This window comes from Mesitornis unicolor, unplaced genomic scaffold (assembly GCF_000695765.1).
Source record: "Mesitornis unicolor isolate BGI_N332 unplaced genomic scaffold, ASM69576v1 scaffold18564, whole genome shotgun sequence".
NCBI classification, from domain to species: domain Eukaryota; kingdom Metazoa; phylum Chordata; class Aves; order Mesitornithiformes; family Mesitornithidae; genus Mesitornis; species Mesitornis unicolor.
This window is the reverse complement of record NW_010179669.1, coordinates 14075-20468: the sequence shown is the minus strand read 5'-3', so window position 1 is coordinate 20468 and position 6394 is coordinate 14075.

Below are 6394 nucleotides of genomic sequence, written 5' to 3'. Positions count from 1 at the left end.
GGTGTGAAATGGGGGAGAAGAGGGGGGGGTCCTGGGGAAGAAGACAGGAGTCCTGGGTGGAGCCTATCCAGGGTCAGAACAGGGGGGTCCTGGGGAACGGCCAACCCCGCTCACTGCTGGTCATCACTGAACTGAGAGAGCCTGCAAAGCTCCGAGCTGAATATATGACCCTCGAGCAGGCCGGTAGAAGGCAGGGAGCAAGCATGGTGTGAGGTTGCTGTGGGCTGTGCAGAGGGAAGTGCTTCTCCCCAAGTGAGGCCCTGGGAGATGCAGAGGTGGCAGCACCTGTGAGGGAGACCTAGCAGGGGGTGCCACCACCGTGACCCCAGCACAGCCCCCTGGGTCCACGGATCCACTCGGCCTCACCGGGGATCCCGGCCATGCAATGTGGCTGCTCTGCGGAGCGGGGGGCCCAAAGGGACCTCATCTGGCTGCCCCAAACCCCCATGGAGGGGCCGGCTCCATCCCCGGTGTTTGTGGCCTTTGTGGGAAACTCACCGAGTGCCATTGGAGGTGGAGGAGCAGCTGCAGGAGCAGCAGAACGGAGCAGTAGCAGCCGCTCAGGACACAGCAAGGGACCGTCTGTCGCACCAGCTCCAGGACTGTGGCAGGAAAGGTGGCAGCTGTGGGCACAGGTCACTGCTGAGCTTTTGTTCGTGGTGCCCGAGGCTGCTGTGATCAGCTCAATGCGGGAGCTGCCTGCACCGCTGCCAGACGAGGAGATGGGTGCTGCTCCAAGACCCAACTGCACACCCCATGTTCCTTTCTGCTCTGGATCTCCTGTGGTTTGCAGGGTCCTCCTGCCCTACTTCATCCCATGACACAAAGCCCCTCATTGTGCCCCGGTGCCTGAACTGATTGCAGCCCTGGGCAGCAAAATGACTTTGTGGGAGCTGAACATTGGGAAGATGAATCCCCCCTGCCCAAATGACAGCCCTGACCAGGGCCCCTGCGAGGTCTCCTCTGGGTGGCAGTGGGGACAGTGGGCAGAGACAGAGGATGGGATGTCCTGTTGAGCCGCAAGTCCCGCCGCAGCAGGGACCCATTTTTGGGGAAGAAATCAGCACAGCCAAGGGTTGCTGCATAGAGGAACCATAGTGCAGAGCCGTTGTTGGGAGCCTCCCCAGCATCCAGGGATCATCCAGGGAGCAATTCTGCACCAAGCACATGAGCAGTTTGTTCGAGGAGTTACCAAACCTCCAGTAAATGAACACCAGGAAGCAAGGGGCACCCTCGAATCTGTAGGAGACGGGCAGGAGTGCGGGCTGACCCACAGTGCCATTGACTGAATCCTGATGGATTTGCACCAGGATGCCCAGGGATCCCCTTGCAGAGAAGGTGCAGGGACCCATCAGCACCACATAGCCCCTGCAGCCCTGCAGTGCAGGCTGGACCCCCTGCATCTGGACCAGGAACATTGAGGTGCTCCTACTGTGCCCCCATCCCCAGACCCCAGCCCAGCCTCACTGAGCAGCAGCAGGAGGGAGCCAAGGCTGCGGCCGCAGGACATCTCCTCTGGGTGCTGGGGCAGCCCAAGCACAGCCCAGTGACCAAACTGGGAGCTGTGGCTCACCACGCCTCCTCCATGGGGTGGGACACCCCAAAACGGGTGCCCAGGCAGGCAGCCAGTGCCTGTGAGGAGGAAGTCACGGACTCTTCCTCAGCCCACCAGGGTTTCTTCCTGTGCTCGGCAATGGCAGCCCAGGGGCTGCTACAGGCACTGAGGGACAAGAAAAGGAGGAAGCAGCGCTAACACCCGCAGTACCCCATTCAAGAGGAAGGCTTTTACCCTGTGATTTCACCTCTTTCCCCAAGGCTGCTCTCCTCCCCAAGGCACCCTCCAGTCTGCCCAGCAAGGCCCCAGTACAGGACCGCCATCCCAGTCCCTTCTACCCATGCCCCCTCTCCTTGTGCTCTGTGTCAGAGCTACAGGGTCTCCAGAGGAGATTCTACAGGATTCCCTAAAGGAAAAAATTACTATTCCACCACCATCACTTTATATCACAATATGAAGAAATCAGCTTTTAATTACTGATGGTAGGTGATGACCATCTACATCGTCCCAGGCCGCAGCACGTTCCCATCTCTTCCTGTATATCTCCTGAAAAATCACCAGGACGTATTTGTCTGCATTCATTAACATTTGTTGGCTGCATTGCTCTCCAGGACAGATGCCCCCTTTCTGGTTAACACTTACGGGGTTTCTTTAGCTCTGATCCCCTGAGGATGCTGGGGCATCTGCAGCTCACACAAACACCCCTGCCAGACAAAAAGCTCTGATGTGGAGCCTTGCCAGGGGCTTCTCCAGGTGAGATAAATCACAAGTCCTTGGATATATAATATCTTCTAATTCACAGCTCACGCAATTCTTCCTTCCCTAAACTGATACAGGGAATAGTTTATCCTTTCTTGCATCTTGCTGAGCATAAAGCATCACCCTCTGCGACTCTCGTATTTTATATTGCCATAAATATACTAATTAAACCTACTATTTATAATGTTAATCGATAAATATGCCATTACATTAATATATTTATTAACATATTAATTTTGCACATCAGCAAAACACAAACGAACTGGAATAAATGCCTGGAGCAGGAGAGTGGGCACTGACCAGTGATGTGACACCCCCTCTTTCTGGGGGTACCAGCACAAAGGTGCTGCTTGACACAGACTTTCCCCTGAAAAGTCACTTTTCTGCAGAACCAGTGTGTTAACCGAAAGATTTTGATGCTGGATAAAGGGCCAACGTGCTTTTTCCTGCATTCAGCTGCATTATGGGCGCTCCATCTTTCACCAGTGTATTCTTCTATTTTTTCCCCACTCTTTGGACACTTCAGCCTGACTCAGCAAGCGCTGACACCAAGACTTCTGCTTCCCCTTCCCCAGGGCTCACACGTGCACATTTAAATGCCGTGAACTGGCGCTGGACAGGGAGTGATTCTTTACACTCAGTATTTTCTCACAGTGTAACCCTGACTTCTGGGAACCTTTATTCTATTTATTTCACATCTTCCTGCTCCGCACCAACCTTTCACTTCTTGCTGCCTCTCACAGCTTCTTCTCCTTTTCCAGCATTCTCAAGCCCAGATTCTTCCTTGAAATCTCCTTTTTCAGGATATCCCCACTGCTGCAAACTCCGCAGAGAGCCCAGGGGGTCCAAACAGGAGCTTCTCAACCCCAAAGCAGCTTTGCCTTCAGTCTTTTTTCAGTAAAATAATAAAATCCCCTGCCTGTAAAACATTTTGAGCTTTAGCTGTTCAGAGAAAGCAAACTGCTCTTGAGCAGCAGGCTTTATGATGAGCACTAGAGGCTGTTTTTACACAAAACCTCCCCTTTTTCCCCTTTTTTGTCCCTTTGGACCACATGGAGCAGGGGGTGCCCTGCGAGCCCTGTTTTCCCCAGCCCCACAGCTGCTGTGCCCAGCCCTGAACCCTTTAGAGACCCTACAATGGGTTAATTAGCTATAATTACACATTATATATAGTTATAGCTGGGTTGTGGGGAAATAGCAGCAGCAGGACAAATCACCTGGAAAATCTGTGTTTGATGCTATAATCACTAAAGTCTTGTGAGTTTGTTAAGGTTTTCCCTTAATTTCATTAAATCCATTGATGTTATTAATGAGGTGATCATTTGCTTCCCTTCCTCAGCTAATTTATATATCCCCATCACTTTCCCAAAGCTGAAAGTAATGGGAATAAGCAAATCAGAATTACCAGATACCCATCATTTGGTGCATGGGAGAGCGCTCACACGTCCCTGCTCGAAAGGGCCAGCTCAAATGGAGAAGGCTGCTGTTGTGGGTTATTTAGGAATTAAAGGCAGTGAATTAAAGAATGTATGAGTACAAACCCTAAAGAATTTAAGAATAAAATAACTAAAGAATGGAAGAAAGGCAGGAGGTGCATGGAGATTTCCAGGTTTGCGTGTTACCTTTAGCATCTCCCACCAAGAGCAGCGGCTCTCCTTTGAGGTTTGTCACGAGGACGTTCATTTGCACCATCTGCTTTTCCTCAAAATGCAGTATTTGCCACATGTCAGTCTGTTGCTGCCTCATTTTTCTGTGAACCATACTGCACTGTTTCCATACCAAAACTATTCGTGTCTCTCTGATCCCGATAGTTCATGTCTGCACTAAGATTTTTAATTAAAGTTAATAGTTAACTCAGGTAATATATTTTTAGTCGACTCAGCTGAAGGACTCTATTAAAATAGCTTCTGTTTTCTGGAGTTTTTTTAATTGATTTTTTTTTAACAAATATTTTTTCAGCTTAGCTAAGAATAATTTCAGTACAGCAAGTGCAGAATTAAAACCTTTTTTAATGTAATAAAAGGTTTTTAATCACTAGATGTGGACTATAAACATCTCCTTTACCCTCTCCACCCTTTGGCCACCCCATCCTGCATCTCTTTGAAGATCTCAGTCCCACAGGCTTCTCACCAGCAATTTCTGGGGTTCTCAAAATAAATGAATACAGAGCAGGAGAAAGAGAACCAGCATCACCCTAAAGCCACCCGTTTTTTAATATTAACTTCTTGTAGCTCCTGCCATCGTGTGGCCAGTGAGCAAATGAAGGATGAGGAGTCGGGGGAGATGCAGTGATTTACAGCTCCTCATGTTTGTTCCATCTTGGCTGGGTAATACAGACTGACTTTCGAGTCCACGATTGCTTGAAATAGGTATTTTATTTGAGAAATCATTTATTTGAAGACACAATTGCTTAGTTAAAAGACTTTCTCCAGGACACTTGTGTAGGGGCAGGGAGAAGGCAGCAGCGAATCACTTTTTGGCTGGAAAAACAGAAACCACCAAACCTGACCCAACCAAACCCTGTTCTGTAACATGGGCGGCAGCTGCCCAAAGTCCTGCTCCTACAAATAAAGATCTGATGCTCAAGAAGCTGCTCAGGAAGAATTTAGGCCTCTTGGGGAGCAGGGAGAAGTGAAGCACACTATTTAAACAATGGTCTCTCCCCTCCCCATGTTACTGTTGGGGTGTCTAAATTAATTTGAGTAACACTTATGAGGAAATGTGGTTCTTCTACATTCAAAGTGACCCATTTCCCCCAGACAGGTTACACCATCACTTGAGGAGCACGCTGCCTTGGAGCTGGCTCAGGGGAGGACTTCAATGTCCGACAACCACAGCCCTCGGCAGCAGGAGGGAGCCACAGCCCCAGGGTCGTCACCAGAAAGGCACCCGTGTCACAACGCGTCCTCAGCACCACTGGGTCACTTCCTCGAGCCCTGCACACCGCAGATTTCCAGCTTGTGGCTGATAAAGACAGAGCAGGGGAAGATAAAGCTGATCTCACCAACTAAGGGAAGGCTTCTACATTGCCCAAGTTTTCCTGGGGGCACAGGGAGGCGAAAAGAGCTCAGGAAACCCTTAATGCCCTCCAATAATTTGAGAGATGGCTCCACTGCTCAAGGGTTGTAAATACTGATGAGGGTCCTTTGCCAGCTAACACAGAGACTGGTTTTAGTCACCACCTCTCCAGGCCATGGCCTCACCCAGCAGCACAGGGTGAAACCAAGCCTGAGGGACAGCATATGTAACCCCTCGGGTTCGCTCCTTCAACTCAGTTAATGAAGATTAGTAAGACTTCAAATTTAAGTTGTGCTGGTGTAACTGGCACATAAGGAGAGCCCATAAACAGAATGCCTGAGAAAGAAAACAGAAGATATGCTGCAGGCTGCTGAGGGAATCCACTGCCTCAGCCCAGAGGAAAGGCACATTCCTGCCCTGTACCTGACAGAAGGCAGCTCACTCCCAGCACTGCTCCCGTTTCACATCACAGCCTCCTGCCAAGCCTGCAAATGCTCAGAAACTCCTTTCAGCCCCTAAGGGCTGCAGCAGTCGCCCCATCACAGATGGGAAACACTGCAAAAGACAGCACCGGGTAGCTCAGTCCACATGGAGAAGCTTTCAAGAGCGACTCAGCACCAGGGTCTGTACAGTCAGTATTTAGGTTAGATGAGGACAGCCAGTTTAGCACAGGTGCATCTCCACTGCACTTGTACCTTGGACACAAGAGCATCTTGCTTGCACGAGAAAGCCAGGAGTGGAAAGGGACCAGCCCTGCTTTAAGGACCAGTCAAAGCAGTGAACACCCCCAAAGATACAAAAGAATTGAAATATAAAAAAATTAAATCCTAAAATCCCCTCCTGGTTCTAAAATGGCAATGTTTCTAATAGTGACAGGATCTGCTTTTGTTCCTTACACTGTGGCCCCTCCACTGCACCAGACTAATTTCTCCTCCCAGCTACCAGGCACTGAAGGGCACCACCTCTGTATTTGTTACCTTCAAAAGCAGGAGAATCTGGTGAGAAACAAAAGTGCAGTCTCCTCCAGCAACCACTGTAATGACAACCCAACCCAAATTCCCT